Genomic DNA, 23271 nt, shown 5'->3' on the forward strand with positions numbered 1-23271 from the left:
ATATATTCCAGGGAATACTGGATCTTTTCCTCCTTTAAATCCCCATCTTCCCAAGATTTTGTATGAATCCTGGCACTCACTTGCACTCACAAAATAATTGTCATATACAGTATTATCTCTACTTATGCATAATTTCCCTTTCTGGGGCCAATCTAAAGCCATTGCCGGGTTTGTTTTTCCCTTTAAATAATTTTCCTTTGCAACATCCCAAAATGGTGTTTCCATTTTTTCCCCAGTCACTTTCTTTTGCATTTTAATTCTCCTCTCTTCCACTATTTTCAGGAACATTTTCTCTTCTTTTCTTAAACTACAAGTAAGGTTGTCTTCCAACACATCTTCTGAGGTTAGTTTTCTTGTTTCAAGGAAAAATTTGACAAGAGTTTTACCAGGCTTTACCTTGTTAATTTCAGGAATTACAGAAATTTGTGAGAAAATCTTATCTATGTCAGTGTAATAATATTCTAATTTGCCTGTTTTATAAAACAAACTTGCTAGGACACTACAAGTTATCCCATATGTCAAAGGAAGATGGTGATAAGTGACACCTTCAGATACAGATGCAGGCAACTGCATACAAACGTGACAATCTCTAACATCCATTGTTTCTACATACTCATATAATAGCTTTCTGAAAACATTCTTAGAAAAATCATTTATGGACTAATCTTTGTGAAGTTCTGGACTATCTACCAGTTTTGTGATATGACTACCATCAGAGTTTTGGCTAATGGTTCCATTCATTGAGTGTCTGTCTACATTCTCCAATGTTATTCTAAATGAAATAGTTATTGCCAATATAATCCAAACAAGCATTAATAATCCTGTACAACAAAAACACATTCTACACCATTTCCGAAAAAATCCACATGTTGGATTTCTATTCTCAGTGTTTGCCTGTTGTGAATGATCAGTGTCTTTTGACTTAACCTCTTTCTCCAAATTTTCTTCTTTGTCTAAACCTAAGGCTTTAGTTGCCTACTTGGTTTTTTCTAGTCATGTGTGTTACCCAGACTTTCAATTACTTTCTGAGTCTTTTGTCTCTTAATTCATGTGTGAATCATCCTTATCCATCGCCTCACAGTCTTCATTCAGAATGGCTTGGTCATCCGTTTCTTCTCTAGTGTCAGACAATATTACTCTCAGGATTTCCAAGCCTTCTTCTTCCTTGCCCACCTCCTGCACAGTCACTCTCAGACTTTCTTGGCTATCAGCTTCCTCAGGTATATCAGGAAGTGCCACATATGTCCATTCCGGTGACTTGTACTTCTGGTTAGGACTTTTTATCCTCTTTGTGCGTTGCAAGTGCTTCTGATCCGTGTCCTCTTGCTTTTCCTGACTGGACACTTCATTCACTTGTTCAGCATTATCATGCTTTATTCTTGTCAATCGGTATCTCAATTTCTTGATTTTGTTGGGCCAAGCATCTTCTTTCAATGGCCTTTTCAATTTAGATCCTTTCTCTTCTCGTTCAGATTTCCAAGCCCTTTTTCTCAAATTTCTTCCCCCTTTATTTCCTGTTTCACTTTCTTCTGATTCTGTCTCCATTTGGATATCACTTTCCTTTAATTTTATTCTCAATATTTTAGGTTCACTGTCTGAATCTATCCCTCCTCGTGTTTCTTCCACACAATCTTCCTGCTGACTATCTGACCCTTTTTCTACCTGTTTGGGTTGTATCCCTAAACCTCCTCGGGGTTCGTCCGCAATCACTTCACCCTCACTCTCTGTATCTAATTCCTCTCCTTCTATCTCTATAATTTCTGGAGGAATTTCTCTCGTACTTGTACTCGGGATTTCTTTGTCAAAGGTTACTTGTTCAGATTCTCCAGTTTCATGTTTAGTTCTTTCTCGTATTCCTGCTTGTTCTGTCTCAGATTCAGAACTAGTATCTGAAATTTCAAGGCGTCGTCTTAATGGTACATTTTCCTGACCATTAATTTGACTTCGACCTTGTTCATCTGCTTCTGGTTTTTGTCTTGTTTTGGTTTCTTCTGCTTCTGATTCCGAACTGGTATCTGATACTTCCCGATGTTGTTCTTTAGATTGATCTTCCGGATTTGGGACTCGAAGAGTGTGACTGGCATGAATCCAGTTCTTCACCCCTGCACACTTCATAGCAGTTGTCGTTGTCAGAATCACTTGACGTGGTCTTTCCCAGCGTGGAACCAGACAATTTCTTCTTCGGTGTACTTTTGTGTGGACCCAATCTCCAGGACTCAGATCATGAGCTGGCTTCCTTTCAAGAGTGGTCGCATCTGGTCCAACCTGATGAAACACGGAATGTACCATATCAGCCAATCCTTTACAATAGTCCAAGACAAAGTCATCAGATATAGGCAGCAGTTTGTTGACAGGAATGAAAACATGTCTCATCGCTCTGCCCATTATAATCTCATGGGGGCTCAGACCAGTCATTCTATCAGGAATTGATCTAATGCTCATTAAGACAAGAGGTAAGACATCTGGCCATTTGACACCTGTGGCCAAACACATTTTCCCCAATCTGTTCTTTATTGTGCCATTCATCTGTTCAACCACTCCAGAAGCCTCTGGTCGGTAGGCACAATGCAATTTTTGTTGTACTTTTAATGCTTCACAAATCAGTTGTATAATTTCATTCTGAAAATGTTTCCCTCCATCTGTTTCAATTGTTACTGGGAAACCAAACCTAGGAATGAACTCTCTCAGTAGGAGTTTTGCTACAGTAACTCCATCACTCCTTCTTGTCGGGTAAGCCTCAACCCAACGAGAAAACAGACAAACAATCACCAGTACATATCTTAGCCTGTTGCATGAGGGCATTTCAATTAAATCAAGCTGCATACGAGTGAAAGGACCTCCCTCCCGTCCTATAGTTCCCAAGCTCACCACAGTTTTCCTTCTTGGATTAAATTGCTGGCATATGAGACATCTCTGGCAGAGTTTCTCAGATCTCAGCCGGAATTTTGCATTATACCAAGTTTGTTTGAAAAGTCTAATCATGGCGTCCCTTCCTATGTGGGCCTGCCCGTGGTACATCCGTGCCATGGTAGAGATCATGCTATCAGGCATTACTGGTCTTCCGTTTCTGTAAACCCAAACTCTGTCCACTTCTTGTTGTGTGCATCCTGATTTTAGTCATTGTTTTTTCTCCTCTTCCCCTGCTGCTTCCTGTAACTGTCTCACTTCATCCCATGTACTTACTGTGTTAGTAAAAAGCAAGGGACATAAATCCATTTCCTTTTCCCTGTTACGATTCAATGAAGTCAAATTTCGAGCACAATATTGGGCTATGTCATTTGCAAATTCATAACCAGCTGACACATAATCTGTTCCTTTCTTTTGTGCTGCATATTTTATGACAGCTATTTCTTTAGGTAGCTGTATCGCCTCAAGTAACTTGCCAACTATTTCTGCATTTCTAATTGGAGTTCCACTCGACGTCAAGAAAACTCTTTGGGACCATATCTGCCCAAAGTCATGCACCACTCCAAACCCATATTCGCTGTCAGTAACCACAGCGACTCGCAAATTCTTTCCCAACTTGCATGCTCTAACTAGTGCAAACAACTCAGCAACTTGAGCAGATCGTACTCCTTTCAAACAAGATGCTTCCAAAACGGTTGCTACGGTGCACACAGCATATGCAGCACTCAAAATTCCATCCTCAGTTCTTAGGCATGACCCATCTACAAACATCACATAGTCATATTCTTTCAAAGGCATATCCTTTATATCAGGACTCGGTTTGCTACAAAAATCAAGCACTTCCAGACAATCATGATCAACGTCGTCCTTCACTTCTGCATACACAACATCAGGCAGTAACGTTGATGGGTTCACATTAGTGCATCTTACAAGATTCACATTTGTAGCACCCAAAATCACCTTTTCATATTTAGTTAGACGACTATGCGTCATGAACTGTGTTTTACTTCTTGTCAAAAGGATTGCCACATCATGTGGAACAAACACTCTCACAGGATATGCCATTACAATTCCTTCACTTTGTTCCAAGCTCTTACATGTAGCAGCTACTGCTTTCAAACATCCAGGCAATGCTACAGCTACTGGATCTAGTACAGCTGAAAAATAGGCAATTGGTCGTCTCAATCTTCCATGTCTCTGCACTAACACAGAAAGAGCACATCCATCTCTTTCACTGCAATAAAGCTCAAATTCTTTTTCATAATCAGGCATTCCCAAGAGCTGGTGCTTCACACAAGCTGTCTCTCAATTGTTTAAAAGATTTCATCTCTTCTTAATTCAGCTCAATTGGATCTCTCACATCACTCTTTGTCAAACGTACCAATGGTTTTGCAATCAAAGAAAAATTACTAATCCACTGGCGACAGTATCCCACCATTCCAAGAAACATTCTGACTTCTCTCTCTGTCATTTGGGCTCTCATTCCTTTAATGATTTTAATCCTATCCAGTGTTACTTTTCTCAGGCCTTTTTCAATCTTATGACCTAAGTATTGTACTTATTTCTGACAAAACTGCAATTTTGATGATGATACTTTAAGTCCTCCCTCTGCCAAATGATTCAACAGTGCAATTGTGTCAACAACACAGGCTTCTCGCGTCTTTGATGCCACTAATAGGTCATCGATATATTGGACTAGCACCAAAATTTCTGGCATCCTTAAATCTTCCAGTGATTTCTTTAAGATCTGATTAAATATTGAAAGGCTTTCTGTATACCCTTGAGGGATACGGCACAATGCCAAAATACGCTCGCCAACAGGGCCGTTTCTAGGTGTTTTGCCACCCTAGGCAAGAATTAAAAAATGCCGCCCCCTCCCTTTTACTACCATCACTCTCTCCCTCTGTCATCATGGCTCAACTTCACTTTTGCTTTTTTGCTTTCCGGCTCATCCGAGCAGGAAATCCAGCCATACGGAGCACAGGCTCAGGAGCGCAGAAGACACAAACATGACCTAATATTGGAAGAGGATGTGGCCTAACGGGCTAGGGCGGTCGATCTCAAATCTGGGTAGCTGGATTCCAGTCTCGGCAATAATACTCAACATCCTGCGATCCTGGGCAAATCACTTGAAGCCCCCGTGCCTACTGCCCAGCGAAAAATGGGAGTGACCTTGTATAACGTAACTGGTGCTCATGTAAAATGCTCTGATATCGCGCTATATAAATCTCCGGGAAAACCTTGCAAAATAATAATACCAAACACTAAATAACACACCGCTCGCATGAAAATGAAATATCAGTACAACACAAAACACAGCAGGTATAGAACATTCAGCCATCAATTCCTCTATATGATGCATCTCAATAATTCATTCCAGCAACACTTTGCTCGCTGTAAGTCAGGTGCGCTTGCTCGCTCTAGGTCAGGTGCATTTGATTAGCGTGACCTCTGCCTCATAACCTGCAGGCTAGCTAAGAGCTTCAATGAATGGGAGGGGGTCTTGTTGCAATTTTAGGCCTCACTTTTACCAACACTGCTCAGAGAACACCATGACGGACAACAAAACCCAAGTAACTCCCGCTTTCCTTGCAAGCAAATAAAGCAAACATGTGTAACGCTGCAATACCTTCTTCTCCACCAGTTCCAGCGCCAGGTGGCTCACCGTGCTGAAGTTGGCCTCGTTGGGATGCAGCGTGAAGGATTCCCGGGCGGGGTGGGGTGGTTCTCTACGTTGCGCAAGCCGCACCGGCCTAGTGCCCACGCGGACCGCCTGCACACATACGGGAACGGGAGGAACCGCGGCACTACCCTTGTCACCCCCTGCACAACTACTCACTTGCTTTGCTTGGTTGCCTTAATCTCCGCAAATGCAGCCTCCACTCGTTGATGCGGGGCTCAGCGACTCCAACTCTAGGCCTCTGGGTCTCCAGGTCTCCATGGCTTCCACGGTGGCTCGTCACTTCCGCACTTCCGAAAACTGCCTAGACTCAGAGAGACCTGACGGAGTGCATATTAGGCTCTTCAAGTTGTTCCCATTTGCTGGGCCCAATGTGATGTGGGTAATGGACGCAGCACCCAGAGAAGGAAATCCCATATACCAGGTTCCAACTCGCTATTTTGACCAACATTTAAATGTGTTTATTTCTCTTCAAATGCAGAAGTGATGCTACCAGTCTCTGCTGGCTTCATCCGGCATTATTTTTTATTTAGTCGCTAGAATTTCCTTGTTAGTTCCGCTGGACATAGGTAGTCTACGTCTAAAACAGCCACGAGCCATCTCTGAATCTGTTAGAAGCCGTTTAAAACTGGTCAGCTGCGATTTCCGACAGGGAACACACCAACAAACAAACAAACAATTCTGACAATAATTAATGTGCTTCAAACGAAACTTAATTAATGTGCTTAAAACTAAACTTCCTCAGTGAACACGTAACACAAAACGAAGATATATTTTGGATCAACATGAAAAAACTGACATTAAGGGAAATGTGACAAATGTAAAACTTTCAAAAGGCAACATTAAGAAGATTGTAAAATCGTAGCTGTCACTCCAGTGTTATTTCACACAACTGGTGCAAAGGGGATTCCCAAACTCATGTTTTTTGCCACCCTCCCCCTGTTGCCGCCCTAGGCGGCCGCCTAGTCTTGCCTAATGGTAGAAACGGCCCTGCTCGCCAAACCGGAACGCAAACATTTGTTGGCTATCACGGTGCAATGGAATAGAAAAGAAAGCATGACACAAATCAATGATTGTGTACTATTCTGCATCATGGGGAATCAGATATAGAATTACTGAAGGGTTTGGCACAATGGGACAGCAAGGAACAACAATTTTATTCACCTTTCTCAAATCCTTCACTATTCTAAAAATCCCATTGGGCTTTTTCAAACCCATGATCGGTGAATTACATGGACTGCTCATTATTTCTCTTAGAATTCCTTGTTCAATCATTCTGTCTATTACAGGCGTTACTCCTGTAACTATCTCTGGTGTCAACTTGTACTGAGGAGTATTTGGGTAATTTACTCCTTCTTTTACAGTTATTTTCACAGGATCTACCCTTTTCATTAATCCGACATCTTCTCCTGTGAAATCCCACACTTCTGTTTTCACTGTTTCTTTTATTTCCTTAGGTATTCCCTCTGGATCAAATACAATAAATGCATCAGTAATTTCTGGTTCTAGGTTAGCCATTGTCATTCTATAAAGAACATCATCGTCTGGAGTTTCAAAAGCTATACCATCAGGTGTACAAAAAATGGTGCAGTTCATTTTGCAAAGTAAGTCCCTACCTAACAGATTTACAGGACTAGTGTCACATACTACAAAGTGATGCATATCAGCAAATTTCTCTATTTTAACCTTTACAGCACAGGTTTCCAAACTTTTCATGCTGGTGACACACTTTTTTGACATTCCTGCTTTAGTGACACGGTAATGCGAGCGAGCGTAGCGAGTGAGCCGGAATCACCACAGAGGTGTTCGGGGGGGTTTAAAAAATAGTGGGCAAATGGTGCATTTTCAATCAAATTGGAGAAAGCAAGAAGGTTTAATAAAGCAATTGTGAATCTGTTTTTAACAAAGACAGTGACTGGCAAAACAGGGAGTAAGGTTAGGTTTGTGCCTGAAACAAGAATATAATCATGCACACATCGACACATGCCCCAGTGATTTACAGCACAAAAAGGGCACCCCACAGCATATGGAGTGTTGGTTTTGGCAAACGTTTCTTCCTTCTTAAATACTAAAAAGAAACATGTGAATCAAATTAGAATAATTCCCAGTTAAAAAAAACAAGGCAGTACATTAGATCAACTGTCGGTTGGGTTGTGGAGTTTTTGTTTCGCCACGTTATCAAAAGAAAACCTATTTCCTGTATTGGGCCAAATATTAAGTTGCTGGTGAGCTATTATATAATAATCAACTTTAAGCATGTTGGCCTTGTTTGTCATATTCTGTCCTTTTTTTTTTTAGGTCCCGTCTAGGCTGCGCATATGCTGTCTCGAACAGCATGTTTTCAATCTGTGGGCTTCAGCCCGCCCATTGCCTTACCACTTGTTTGCTCCATCGTGCTCTCATATCCGTCGTTCCCGTTAGTCCATAGCATAAAAGCGTCATGCTTCTTCCTGTGTTTGACCCTCCCCCTGAACATGGACCAAGTGCTTGCGTCCTTCCACTACTCCCGTTATAGGAGCTACTATTTTCTTTGTCTTTGAGCACTCCACACGAGTGCTGGTGTTTTCACTCACTCCATCTCCTCCCGCCCGCCCCAACCCTGTTGATTCGTTTTCTTTGTAGATCGGCTTTATTATTCACCTCACTCACCGAGCCAGCAAAATGATAAGTGATGTGTACTTACCCCTTTGAGCTCATCCACTTACGCACAGATCAAGAAAATAAATGGCCTTCCTGCTAGTTAGGAGCTTGGGCCTCAGTTTTCTAAATGCACCTGTTTTAACTAGCATATTAATAATTTCCTAAACACCGCTTCATGGTTCGTTGTAAAGGAAATGTACTATGTACCTATCTACTAACTTACACTGCAAAGATCTCTTGCCCTCGCTTTTCAGTATTAGGGCACACAGGTGAACTTCATCATTACTAAAATGAGCAATAGCTGCTACATAGCGTCAAGAGATGCACATGCATCTCTTGGCACTATGTAGTAGACCGGGCACAAGTTGAGGGTAGACTGAGTCTATCCACTCTTTTCACAGGGTGATCGCAGTCTACCCTGCTATGAGATTGGGCCCCACAGAAATATGGTAAACTTGTCTTGGTGCAATTTTTAGACACCGGGACACATTCAACAGTGCCTGCACATTGTTTGCTTTTGTTCCAAGCAGCAATGTACAGACGGGGAAGGGGCTTATCAGATTCCAGCTGGGCCTATAACAAAGGTCGAAGTTAAGGGGCCATCAGGTCTCCTTTTCTTGGAGTATCCAGGCTGGGAGCTATCAGGAGCCTCACATCTAAATGAAATGGAGGAGAAACAAAGGCACATAGCTTATCACATCACATCACACAAGAGGCAGGCATGCTTTTGACTTTGTTCAGTCCATTTATATAAGAGATATGCATGTGTGTAGGACTGTCAGATTTGTTAGTCTGTCCCAGTATTTACACAAACAATTTAAATGCCACTATTTTGTTTTGTTTCTTTTACAGAGCTATAGTGCTACTAATCCCATTGTAGTGTCAGAGTGCTTTATACATACACATTATACATTGACAATAAATGATGTGTGTAAATCAAGGGAATGTTACATAAGATGGGGAGAGTTACAAGGTGTAGGAGCCACATGTCCTTCTTGGCTCACTGTGCTATATTAGAAGAATTACAATGTATGAACTGCAAGTAACAAAAGGATCTCTGTGTTCAAAGCGCTAACTCACTTGCCCATTTACATACAATAAAAATCTGTCATCTGCGCGTTACATAATGTGCTTTCCAGGAGACCTATTAACCCTCAATGCTACTTTGATCCAAAACTGGGACTAGACAAAACACAAACCTCTCCAGCAAATAGTTATTTTACCATTATTATTATTCCCTGAGCTTTACTGAGCACACAAAGATCTCTGCCACAGGTGCCTTAACCCCATGATATTTTAAAATACAGACTTTGCAACCAGTTGAGTAGAACAGATTTACTGCCGCATTTCTCCTTGTTGCCAGTTTCTTTGTGGCAGGATTTAAAAAAATAAATACATGTTAAGGCCCTGATTTTGCATCGGGGTTGCATAATTTTTTTGCACAACCCCGAAGCAAAATTTAATTTGTTAAATATTGTAATGAGCTCAAATGTACTTACGATAGACCTGCTAAACAAACATATAACTTTCATGTTTGGTTTCTTGTGCTACTGGCAGTGACTAATATTGATTTTTAGTTTTTGTTTTCAGCGGCAGTCATTAAAGCTGTGAGATAATTGAGAGGATTTGTTAAATAATTGATAGTTGCCCCCCTATTGACCTCTTCCTCGGATTCCCTCACTGCCACACTCCACAAGTGCCCCTGATCTCCCCATAGCCCCTCCCCCTCGTGACCTCCTCCTCGGATTCCCTCACTGTCACCCTCCACCAGTGCCCCTCATCTCTCTGTAGCCCCTCCCCCTCATGACCTCCTCCTCAGACTCCCTCTCTACCACCCTCCACCAGTGCTCCTCGTCTCTCCCTAGCTCCCCCCCTCCACCCCATGACCTCTTCCTCGGATTCCCTCACTGCCGCCCTCCAACAGTGCCCCTCATTGCTCCATAGCCCCTCCCACCACCACCTCCTCCTCAGATTCCCTCGCTGCCACCCTCCAACAGTGCCCCTCATCTTTACGTAGCCCCTCTCTCATATGCATTTCATTTGTTGTACAGCGCTACTCATGTCAGTGTAGTGTGTGTCAGTACTTTACACCACGCACACATTATACAGAGACAATGAGTCATACAAGTATGTAAATCAGTCTACAGGGAATGTCACATAAGCCAATGAGGATTACAAGGTGTATGAATCACGTCATACATACTGGTGGGCAATATATTTTAAGAGGGTTTGGTGTGGGGAAACAACTTTAGGATTTAAAGAGTATTACATGGGGGTCAGCTTTACTGATAAGAATGTATATCTGCCCAAACATACTCATTTCAGCAACATTAGAATAATGAAAGACTGAGGAAGTTCTAACTATATCACAAAACAAAAATAAGCGAAGTTCTAACTACACCATTCATGTTTGTATGCAGCTCTTTGGTGACAGTTCATTGGTCACTGTCCTATGTTAGGATTGTAACTTCTGAACTGCAAGTAGCACAAGGATCTCTGTGACAAAGGCAGTAACCCACTGAGCTTCCACATAAAATACAGTTGATCTGCATTTAAAAACTACGGACAGACAAACGATTGCCCTCCAGCAGGATCATTAATCACCAGCGTTATCTGGGCATGTTGTGTTGTCTTATTTTATCCTGCATCGGTCATGATAATGATAAAAAAATTGTTTAAATGAAGCACGCACAAAGTATGTGTCCTGCTGGTCCTGTGCACATTTTAAATCGAAAAACAAATAGTGACAAATTCTCCTACCTACTTTATTAGTCAAACTGTGTCACAGCCTGGTGTGATAAACTGCTGCAGGGGTCGGGAAAGGTGACAGGAATAAACAAACTTCTTTTCTCCTGCACTGCATAGAAAAGGAAATATCCACGCAGCAGGACAGTCGTCAAAGGTTACCGGTGACAAACAAAGGATTTGTCCCTTTCGCCATGTGGAGATGGAGGGGTGAAAAAAAAACAAAGCCTCGTTAATGGTCTTGTAAAGACCTGTGAAGTACCCGGGTGCGGCTGCGATAATCTCAAAGCTGTCTGTGTGTGTGGGAAGCTGTCTCAGCCTGGGCGCGCGCACACACAGACAGCTCTTTGAGCTCAATTCCGTTGCGCCCCTGCCTTCAAGCCCTCACTGCGAGGGCCAAGGCTCCTGTTGCGCGACACACCCACGAAGGTCAGGCGACACAGTAACGTGTCGCGACACATACTTTGGAAAGCTCTGCTTTACAGGATCGGTAAGATGGGCTTTTATCTGTTTGTTAGAAACTCCAACCACTTGGATTGTCTCACCAGAGAGAGGAAGATTTTTTACTTCAGCTGATCTAACAGTTGAACGAGTAGCACCAGTGTCCACTAGGAAAGTAACATTTATTTCATGCACCTTTCCATCCACAAAGGGTCCAGTCTGGTCTACTTCTAGAGTTGCACCAACTACGGACTCCTCTTCCTCTCCTAGGCACCGTCAATAGCTCTAGTCTGACTCAATTTCATCGTGTTGCAGCCAATACTGCGAAATGGCACCAGCGCGCGGTAGCTTTGTTACCTGTTCTTCGTTATAGAATCCTGTCTCATTAAAGTATCTTTGAGGATTTAGGTTCTGTGGAAAAGGTGGCTTTGGCACCTGACACTGTTGGGTAACAACCTGCTGCTGTCGCGGCGGTTGACAACTCACCTCATTCTGCACCTGTGGATTTAATGATGAATTATCACCATTAGCTTTCAGTGGCAATTTACACTCGGATTTCCAATGTCCTAACTTTCCGCAATTATGACATGGCCACTTCTTTTTAGGCCTGAGCAAGGGTAGGACGACTGTTAGTTGCCCTCTTACACCTCGATCGGAGCAACAACGTGCTCTGGTCACCCCCGTCAGCCTTAGACTGTTTACCTAGGGGTCAAAAGTAATCCCCAGTAGAAGTCTACTAGGATACTCCCTACTGCACCTAGTATAATGAACTCATAATACCAGACGGTAGTGCACCTTTCACATTTAGTTTCTCGGTCCTGACGAAGTGCCAATTGACCCGTTAGGGGCAGACTGGGCACGAAACATGTTGACCATCTACACTTTGCTAGCCCTTTAGGAACATTATTCCATTACAGGCGCACCCGCACCATTTTTAACTAGGCTAGAGCTACCTAAAGCATTAAAACTTGACTTAAGCAGGACTGCTCCAGACCTATTTTATCCCACTTCACTCCTTGTGCACTACCTAGCCCTCACACCCGCACGCACCAAACAGCTTCTTCAAAAGATCCCCGACAAAGAGCCCCGGTTTCGGGAGCCAGTCAGGCATTGCAGCGCCGGCCTGACGAGGGGCAAATGCCCAAATGATGAAGCATGACATCCCTCGGGGAGTGTGAGGGCATTATGAAGAAAGACCTGTCTTTCCCCCTTCCCCTATGTCCAACTAGGAACTGCTCCCTCCCTCCAGACTTACTTCTTTTTAGCTTCATCTATGCTAATCTGCCCTTTTCCTTTTCCAATATTAGGGTTTGGTCTTGCTTGCCCCATTCCACTGGTTTGTTCAATTAACTGGGCTTCTTGTCGCTCCGCTACTTTAACTTGTGCCCAAATTGCCTTTTCCTTCAACTTGCGTTGTTTGGCTTCAATTTCATCACTAAAATATTTTGCATGACGCACCACTTCGTCTATTTTTTTATTTTGCCAGTCTACCATATGTTGTTTAAACATTTCACTAACTTCCAGCCTTAAACCATAGACAAATCTGTAAACAAAATGACTCAAATCCTTTTCACTTAGTTTCTCATCTCCACTGTATTGCTTAAAAGCCAACCTTAACCTCTAGTAATATGCATGCACTGATTCGTTGACCTCCTGGTGAGTTCTGTCAATTTTTACCCAATCAGTTTCCTTCGGAGGAACTTTATCTTTTAGAAACGTAATTACCTGATCATATTTTTTCATTACTTCTGGATCTGGGGCTCCTGTCTTAGGATCCCTAGGATACTCTTGGGTTGGCCAATCTATAGTGATCTTACATTCTGTCCATAAATCTGCAGGCACAATTATGTCAAAAAGACCATTCAGATCTATCCATAATACTTTTGAAAGTTTGACAAACCTATCTACCTGTCTATACCATTCAACTGGTTTTTATCTCAACCTTGGAAAATCATTTGTAAATGACAAAATACCCTGTCTAGTCCATGGAACATGTACATATCCTCCTCCCAGGATTTCTCTCATGGGACATTCTGTTACCACTGGCTCTTTCTCTCTCATTGGGAAAGCTAGAGAGGCTTTGTCTGTAGTTTCCTCTCTCCTTCTAAACCATCTACTTTTCCATCGGTCCACATCACTCCACTTTCTTAATAATGCAATTAACTCTTTAATTTGGGTTAACCTTCCTGTAGTATTCAAGTTTTCAATGTCCTTTTCAGTAAAATCTACTCTGTATGGCTTCTGCAATGACCTTATGTTTTTCAAAATCTATTCCCATTTCACTCGCTGTCTCTTCTAACTTTTCATGCAAAGTCCTTGCTCTCCAAGTAATGCTTTTACATAAAAACATTAATTCCTCATCTTGGGATGCTTTTAATTTTTCAGTTGGAATGGTTCCTACAATTAATTCTTCTAAAGTTATTTTTAATTTCACCACATCTAAAGGTTGTGATTCTGTATCCTTTTTCTGCAAACTCCTTAGCCAATCACTTAATTCTTCAGATGTTGGTCCTACAGGGGTTGTCGCTATTCTCATTTTATCTAGCATTTTCTCTGGGATTTCTGTGGCTGATTCTGTTGCCATAGGAGTCTTATTTGCTGGACACTGGTTTACAGTCACATTTTTAGGTGTACTTAATCCTGATATTCCTGCAGTAACCTTCCATTCATTTTCTCCTGAACTACTCCTTTCTTTCTCCTTTTGCATACCGCAATTATACAGGACTGTTAAACAATGCTCATTATCTTTTTGTTTATCAAAAACTGGTATCACTGGTCCTATAGTTACAGGCACAGTCACTGCTTCCATATTCGTTTTTAATTCTCAAATCTTTTCAGTTAATTCCTGTGTTGTTCTAGATAATTCAACAGACTTTTCATTATCAGATCTTACCGTCTGTGACATTTCTGAATCATTAAATGGATTATTTTTCCCAAAATTATTTGGCATTTGTTCAAGACTTTTATTTATTACAGTTTCCTTTGGTGTTGCACTTGGTGTCACCATCACAGACGCACCATCACAGAATCCTGCTGATATGGAGGTGTTTTTTTTATAGAAAATGTTCTCCAGCACTTCATCCTCAGATTCACTCACTCCATATCTGTAACCTTCTGACTCTGTGTTATTTCTTTTTTCCGTACATTTTCTACCGATACCAAAGGGGATGATGGACGGAGCGTTTGAGCACCCCCAGTCAACTGATCTGGGTTTAATCCATCATCATTCTTTAGCTCACTCCACCACCCCAGTTCAGACATGGCCATATGCAAATCAGTCTGACCCTGTGCCTCATGGGAACAGTCCAGCCCGAACTGCCAAGCCATGTCTTCCCTGGACCAGAAACAAGCATCCTGGGACCGGTTTCGGGGTCATAACCCTCATCAGCCAGGCTATCTTGAATCCAGTGGCAAAATGAGCAAGGGACCCACGTCTGGGCATACCCTGCCAACTTAGGACGAACAAAGCGATACCAAAGGGGATGATGGACGGAGCATTTGAGCACCCCCAGTCAACTGATCTGGGTTTAATCCATCATCATTCTTTAGCTCACTCCACCACCCCAGTCCAGATATGGCCATATGCAAATCAGTCTGACCCTGTGCCTCATGGGAACAGTCCAGCCCAAACTGCCAAGCCATGTCTTTTCTGGACTGGAAACAAGCATCCTGGGACTGGTTTTGGGTTCATAACCCTCATCAGCCAGGCTATCTTGAATCCAGTGGCAAAGTGAGCAAGGGACCCATGTCTGGGCATACTCTGCTAACTTAGGGTGAACAAAGCGATAACAAAGGGGATGATGGACGGAGCGTTTGAGCACCCCCTGTCAACTGATCTGGGTTTTAATCCATCATCATTCTTTAGCTCACTCCACCATCCCAGTTCAGACATGGCCATATGCAAATCAGTCTGACCCTGTGCCTCATGGGAATAGTCCAGCCCAAACTGCCAAGCCATGTCTTCCCTGGACCAGAAACAAGCATCCTGGGACCGGTTTTGGGTTCATAACCCTCATCAGCCAGGCTATCTTGAATCTAGTGGCAAAATGAGCAAGGGACCCACGTCTGGGCATACCCTGCCAACTTAGGATGAACAAAGCGATACCAAAGGGGATGATGGATGGAGCGTTTGAGCACCCCCAGTCAACTGATCTGGGTTTAATCCACCATCATTCTTTAGCTCACTCCACCACCCCAGTTCAGACATGGCCATATGCAAATCAGTCTGACCCTGTGCCTCATGGGAACAGTCCAGCCCGAACTGCCAAACCATGTCTTCCCTGGACCGGAAACAAGCATCCTGGGACCAGTTTCGGGTTCATAACCCTCATCAGCCAGGCTATTTTGAATCCAGTGGCAAAGTGAGCAAGGGACCCATGTCTGGGCATACCCTGCCAACTTAGGGCGAACAAAGCGATACCAAAGGGGATGATGGACGGAGTGTTTGAGCACCCCCAGTCAACTGATCTGGGTTGAATCCATCATCATTCGTTAGCTCACTCCACCACCCCAGTTCAGGCATGGCCATATGCAAATCAGTCTGACCTTGTGCCTAATGGGAACAGTCCAGCCCGAACTGCCAAGCCATGTCTTCCCTGGACCGGAAACAAGCCTCCTGGGACCGGTTTCGGGTTCATAACCCTCATCAGCCAGGCTATCTTGAATCCAGTGGCAAAGTGAATAGGAGACCCACGTCTGGGCATAATCTGCCAATTTAGGGCAGACCACCCGTATCTCAAGCTTTTCTCAGGGGAAACATCAGTCATGCTCGCATTACGCCATCTTCTCATTCTGTAATCATGGCTTTCTTGACCATAATATCTACCAAACGTATAATTATACCTTCTTCGAATCCGATGCCTTTCTCTTTCATACATCTCTTCTTCCCATTCAGTCAAAGCCTCAAATTGGGTAGGTCTGAGTTTCGGTTCCAATCTCATCATTCTATCTCTCAAATTTCATAGTACAGCTAAACTAAATGAACCTTTCTCCGGAAACGCTAGTACTCAATCCTCTTTGGTATATGTTACCCAATTTTCCAACCAAATGCATGTATGATAACCATATTTCGTCACCATAAAGGATGCAGGCGTTTTCGGTGGAGGAAGTACCTGTCCATCTCTAGTTACACTAGGCATATCTTTCTTGAATAGGTTTTTGATTTTTCCAAACCATTACCTTTTCTCCTTTTCAGGTGGATCGTAATACATCTTATTCTTATTTTTCAAAACTCTTAACCAATTAAGCTCCACAATTCACCTTTTTCCCAGCTTCTCAATTTTCTAACCAATCCTAGCACGACTCACGCTAAGGCACCAATCCAGAGCGTTTATGTCACCCTTGTAACTCTCCAATCCTAGCGCGTCTCACACTAACGCACCAATCAGTGAACGCTTCGTCTTTCTGCAGCTGACCAATCTCAGGGCGGTCTTTCTGTCGTCAGCCTTTCCTACTACTCCTGCTCTTGCTGACCCCTCCTTTACAAAATTTATCGGCAAACTTTTCTTAAGTTTTTCTTTAATCAAAATCTGTTAGTAACAACATAAACACATCTCCATTGCCTGTTTTGCTAAACCAAAGAGATAGCGTTGTCCATTTCCACAAGAATTCTGTCTTTCCAGTAGGCAGTGCTTACCTCTACCCTACCACAGAATTTTTCGTTTCGCCAATCAAGTTGCACTTCCCTCTACCTTACCCTTCTAACAAGCAAAAGGCAAACCAGTTTCTCTGAGGATAAAACACATGTGGAGACTATAATGCTCCTGAGAATTAAGGCCAGAATTTCACAAGAAAACCTATTGCTATTCCACTCACACACATTCATACGGAGATTTCCCTAACATAACACAATTCCGTGTTATCACAATTCTTGAAACCAGAAAATGTTCAATTCCATGTGACTTCTCTAGCCACATAAATCCACTCCCTACTTCCTGGAAGCTTCAAATTTCCAACTACACTTAACATAAACAATACTCAACATAAAGTGTTTAACATAAATCAATAATCACCAAACCAATACAATAGAAACCATCACCTCTGCTTCCATGAAATACTGATCCAGCGCAAAGGACAAAATTTACATATTCTCCTTATGTCACAGATTCTTATTCACAAAGGTTCATTCATACATTGATTGGTGGGGCCCATAACACCAACACACTTCTCATCCACACAAAACTCACTCGAATCTATACACAGGAGAAGGGGCTGCTGGACAACGTGGGTACCTTATTATATATCAGGATTAATTTTCTTACTATTTTATATTTACATTCTATATACCCTCATCAGAATCCTGACTTTATCATCAAGGCACTCCACTGTTTGGTCGATGGACCAACTAGTTGGGCTGGTTGATGGTGAAGTAGAACCAGCTAAAACACAATTAAAGACTAGAAAAACATTTGATATCTTCAGTGATTAATTTAAGAACCACAAAACTTGTTTCTTATTATTTTCAATTTTGTTTATCTAAATCATTAATCAATCCCTTTAATCTTACATTTATATACTACAGCTCATAATTTGAAATTTAGATTTATTAAAGAGTAATTAAGCATTTAGAAATCTCAGTTAAGCATACATTTTAGGAAAAATACAGTAAATCATTTATCAATGAATAGGCGACGATAGCTTCAAATCGAATAGGGAGTTATCCGCATTCTCAGGTAAAGACTCCCTCGGACAGGCAGTCTGACCCTCACCAAGGGATCAAACCGTCAGGCAAAAATACAGGATCTAACACAATATCTCTGAGATTCAGCAATGTCCATACATCAATCTGCAGCATGGATTAACTCCACACCCAGACTGGCAGCATAGAACTTATTGAAAAATAGGGAAAATTCGGAAATTGAAAAAGGAACAATAACCACCCAACAAGAACTCTCTCCCAAAGACTCTCCTTCAAAACAACTAAAGAATAACCCAAGACCGATGGCAACAGCAACTACGAGTAACCGCAAAGCAACTTCTCCCGTAATGACAGATGAGGGGTTATTATACCTTTCCTTGCCTTACTTCATACAAAATACGGCAACTTTAGGGGCAGACCAAATGTTCTGATTGGACAGATCGGGGTTATCAATAGTTCATTGCACTCTTTCCCAGTGCAAACTGGTTCTTCATAGTGACTTGGTACAAGAGTTCACAAATTGTAATGGTTCTTCCGATTCCCATGTGGGGACCAGAAAATGTATATTTTCAAGGCAAAAAGGTTTTATTGATAGGTTCATCCTTTGTCTCTTCCGTGGTTTTCATACAGTCATCTACTGGCTTGCGGTCAAGTCCCCAGCATATTGACCTTTGCAGGGAACACAATGTCAGAAGTTCATTTCACCTAGTGATTTCCAGAGCCATCAGGGCATGCGCAGAAATCATCGTGCGTACATGGTGTTATCTGCTTCAGAGAACCCCATCCTCGACCTAGTATGCCCGAACGTTTACTAAGCGAGAATAGGCATAGCAGCAATTACTATGTAGAAATGAAGGTTCTAATGTCCAAACCCACACTAATCCCAATATATATTAGTATTTTCCTAGCTGCAGCAATATTTAAAGCGATAATACTTACCATACGATAACTTTAAACCACAACACAATCACAAAGCAATATAAACTATGCAATTTTTCTATCTCACCACAATCTAAGGTTAGTTTGCGTACCATTGTTAATTATTTAATTTTGCCATGCAATTAGCAATTTAGTACCACGAGTATTTATGTTTATCAAGGTGAAAATATTGATTAGTATCACTTCCTCTTCAAACATGTTATGTAAATTAATTTTAGAATGATTACATAATTAATTTCATGCAAATTAGAGGAGGTATACAAAATCTTGTTTTACCTGCTCCATCACCTGCAACATCCTCTGCCGCACACACAACCAGGAACTAAACCTGACACTTGCTTTGTGACGCCAACCCGCTACATTCTGCATCAACACAGACAGTGGAACGTGTGTGGTGGAGGACGGAATGTGTTAAATATCCTACCCTCAGAGGCAGGAGCAAAGTCGTGGAAACAAAAAAGGGATAAGAACCCAGCAAATTAAGCGGCTAATGGCTGACGTGCGATAAGGAAACTATGCTACATGGATATCAACTGGCTTCAAAGGACATGATTTTTTTCACCCACTGATTGTAATGTTTGTTTCATATTCCCTTTTATTTTTGTGTGTATAAAACATCTTATTTTTTATAGTCCTTCCAATGTTTAATTTTATTGAACACTCACCCCAGAATCATGCCTCAATAGGACTCTCCTTGGAAATGTTACATTATGTGCACTTGACTCAACAATTATATAATTATACTTCCGAAAAAGAAGCGCATTCAACAATCATATAATTAAACTTCCAAAACATGAAGTGCGGCATCCGTGAAGGGGGCGCCATGATGATACACGAGCCAGGCAAACAATAACAAGCAGCGACGGGAGGAAAGCAACAATTCCAAAAAAGGAGTTCTCCAAAAGAACAGATAAAAAAGGAAACCGTAAGGAGACTGTACTTGGCCGGTTGCCGTCTGCTTTGAACGGAAGTGAGATATCGGCTGCCAGAAAGAGTTAGGAGGCAGCAAAGAAGAGCGACACTGGAGTGAACTTACGGCAAGCAGCAGGTGGGAATCACATCGTTGTAGTGATTACAGCAGATCTTGCAAACAGCGCATGCGCGCTGCCTAGGCTCGACTTTAAAAGTTCTTTTGGGCAGGTCAAACACAGAAATGGAGGAAAGCAAAAATTAGTAGTAAGGCAACTGAGATTGACATGAAAGCCATTGAGGCTTGAGCAATATTTACTCTGTGGAGTATGGTATACAATGCTGCTTCTCAACAGACAGCAGGAGCTGTCTGTAGCAAGACTGCAAAAATAGGGCCAGAGTGTGCCTGCATGTAATAAGCCTGGGGTGCCAAATACTTTAAAGGAATTCTGGACACTTTTCTTCTCTCGCTGGGATGAATGCTTTGTGAATCGGCCCCATTTGCTTTCAGGATATTAAAATGTGCAATCATTGGGCTGATTCATAAAGACATATAAGAAAACATAAAAGAGTACTCCTGTAGAAGTTCGGTTGTGTGAATCTGCTGCTTAGAGATCAGCTAGGGTCCTCTGGATGCCCAAAGAAGTAAAACAAAAAAAGCAATATTCTTCAAACTAAAATTAATTAATACTATAACCTGGACTCATGAGGGGCTTGGCAATTACTATGAGATGAATAACAAACATAAATAGAGATGGTAGAGTGAAGTTTCTGTAAAAACTGAAAACCCATTTAAATGAATAAAAATATCCAAAGCCGGAGACAAATCTTCCAAGCAAGATGTACTTTGCCAATAATTACTCTAATTGTTCTTGGGTATCAATAAGTCGAGTATGCTTGCATGTATATTTATATGACACACAGGTCACCATGCCAATTATATTTATATATTTATTTTCTTGACACCATGACACCACGGTCTGCAAGACAATTATGTTTATATTAATTTTCTTGACACTAGAGTCCACACAACAATTGTTTTCATATTCCTTTTCACAATTTGAGTTTGGAAGGATGGAAGGCTATCAACCTTGCTGGGCTTTGACCTGTCCATCGCCACACGCTTGAGTAGTGGGTCTCCGATTTATGGAACCATCCAACCAGTTCTGATAGCAAGACATAAACATTACATTAGAGTACTTTTTTGATTTGACCTTCAACCATTCTACCAGTGTCACATGGAAAGGGAAATACATTTGGTCTCTCAAAGTCACATAATACGGCACCAGTTGCCTTACCTGAGAAAAGCCCAAAGATTGCATTGGTGGTTTTGGAGGGTTTGCAATGGATGAGAGAGGAGAGAGAATGACACCTTGGGAATGAAACTGTACTCTAATGCCCTTCCATGCGGGTTAGGTTTGAGTAACTCCGCTCTTGAGGATTATGTTCGGTTTTGTGCTCCGTTTGTTTCAGTTTCTGCTGATTGAAGAACCGGGTACTGGAAGAGGTGTCTTAACATAATAAAGGCGTGATGGTACTTTGTGTAATATTTGATGAATGTATTCTCCCTTCATATTTCATTTTTTGTCATTTATTATTAGACATATTTCTAGCCTATATGGGTTTCTCAGTTGTTGGTTTTGGGTTATAGCAAATCTTTGTTTGAAGTATTAGCTGAATGATTGGGTTAGCCATTATTTTTTTAATCGCCCCGTGTTGATTTTCAGGAGTGTATCGTTAAGATCATGCTTTAGCAAGAGTAGCTACAGCTAATACATTATATTGACAAAAACATGTAGTTAATACATTGCCAATTAAGCAATACATCTGAGGGCATAGTGCCTCATTTAGAGTTTGAAGGAAACTAAAAATCCTCCGATTTCAAGAGGAAACTCTAAACACAGTACACTTACTCCAATATAGAGATAGCATTGTGGAGGAAATTCAGTTGATGAATTTGAATCCATACTTATTATCCTCCAGAAATTGGAGGATTTTCAGTTCCTTCCAAATTCTAAGGGCCGGATTCACAAAGGTAAACTTTCAATTTTGGTGTTGGTTTACTATTTTTTGCTATTCACATAGTAAGTTACGAGTAGTATATTTAAAACTAAGGAATCTCCAGACTAGGGGCAGAGCCTCTCACTCGGTGGAGTCTCCACAAGTGGGGTGGATTTAAGCCCCAAGTATGGTGGCTCTACCCTGAGTCAGTTGACACCATAGTCGTAAATATACTACTCTTAACTTACCTTTGTGAATAGCAAAAAATAATAAACATACACCAAAAGTGCCACCAGCTGCATGAAATATGGACCAGGCATATTTTGAAGAAAATTGGGAAGGAGTTAAATTACCCAGTACCCTCTGTAAAGGTATCACACTTTAAATACAAAGTCAAAATATCATTAAAATTGAAAGAATATTAGCAAACATTAGAGAAACTAACATGAAAAGAGCTTTGGTAAGTAATTGTCTGGAGCAGACCTAGTACACATCTAGGAGACAGAGAGATGCCTTGTGTTCATTTACATGAGTTTAGTAATGTGCACATTGGTACTTGTGTAGGTCAAACGTAGCAGGTGAGCACTTGAGCACAGAAAGGTGGGTGAGATATCAGGGGTATGATTAAACATCATGTAGCACATAGGCAGGTCACATGTTGGTTCCTTTCATGTATGTGATAGTGCTTTTTGAAGGGATGTGCCTGCAGTTTTTTTTTAAATTGCTGGAGGGTTGAAACAGTTCCAATATCAATACGAATGTTATTCTGGATCCTATGATAGTTTTTAACTTTAAGTTTATGGTTCCTTTTATGGGATCGCTTTGTGTTATAGCACTACAAATGTTAGTGGACATGTGCTCAATAAATGCAAACAATGTAGTGTAACATAACGTAATGTATTTTAACATAACTTAGCATAACATATGAAGAAGGCTTCCCTTATGGTCCTTTTCTATTTGTGTTTCTTAGTATTGAGTCTGACAAAGTATTGACACCTGAAAAGGACTGCCCAGGATTAGCTTCTTGGCTAGGGACTAGACTAGGTTGTTGTTTTGGATGGTCATGTAAGTGATGCAGTTGTTGTAGAAGATGATGCAGGCTTAGGAGGAGCAGTGTAGTTCCTTCATTGCTGGGGTCACGTGGTCAAACTGCAGTGTCATGTCAGATGGACATTACTGAGAACAGCAATGCCTAATTCTAGATGGGAGAGGCCAAGTCTTCCAATGTTATAGTAACATTTATTTTGGCTAGGCACAGTGGTACCTTGTTCGGTTGTGAGAGCTGGTGCTGAGTACGGTGTGTCTTCAGGGCAGTCACCAACTGATGTAATTTCCAAAATGTACAATTTCTGAGTTGCTGGCCTTCCAAACA

The sequence above is a fragment of the Triturus cristatus genome, chromosome 8, assembly GCF_964204655.1.
Source record: "Triturus cristatus chromosome 8, aTriCri1.1, whole genome shotgun sequence".
NCBI classification, from domain to species: domain Eukaryota; kingdom Metazoa; phylum Chordata; class Amphibia; order Caudata; family Salamandridae; genus Triturus; species Triturus cristatus.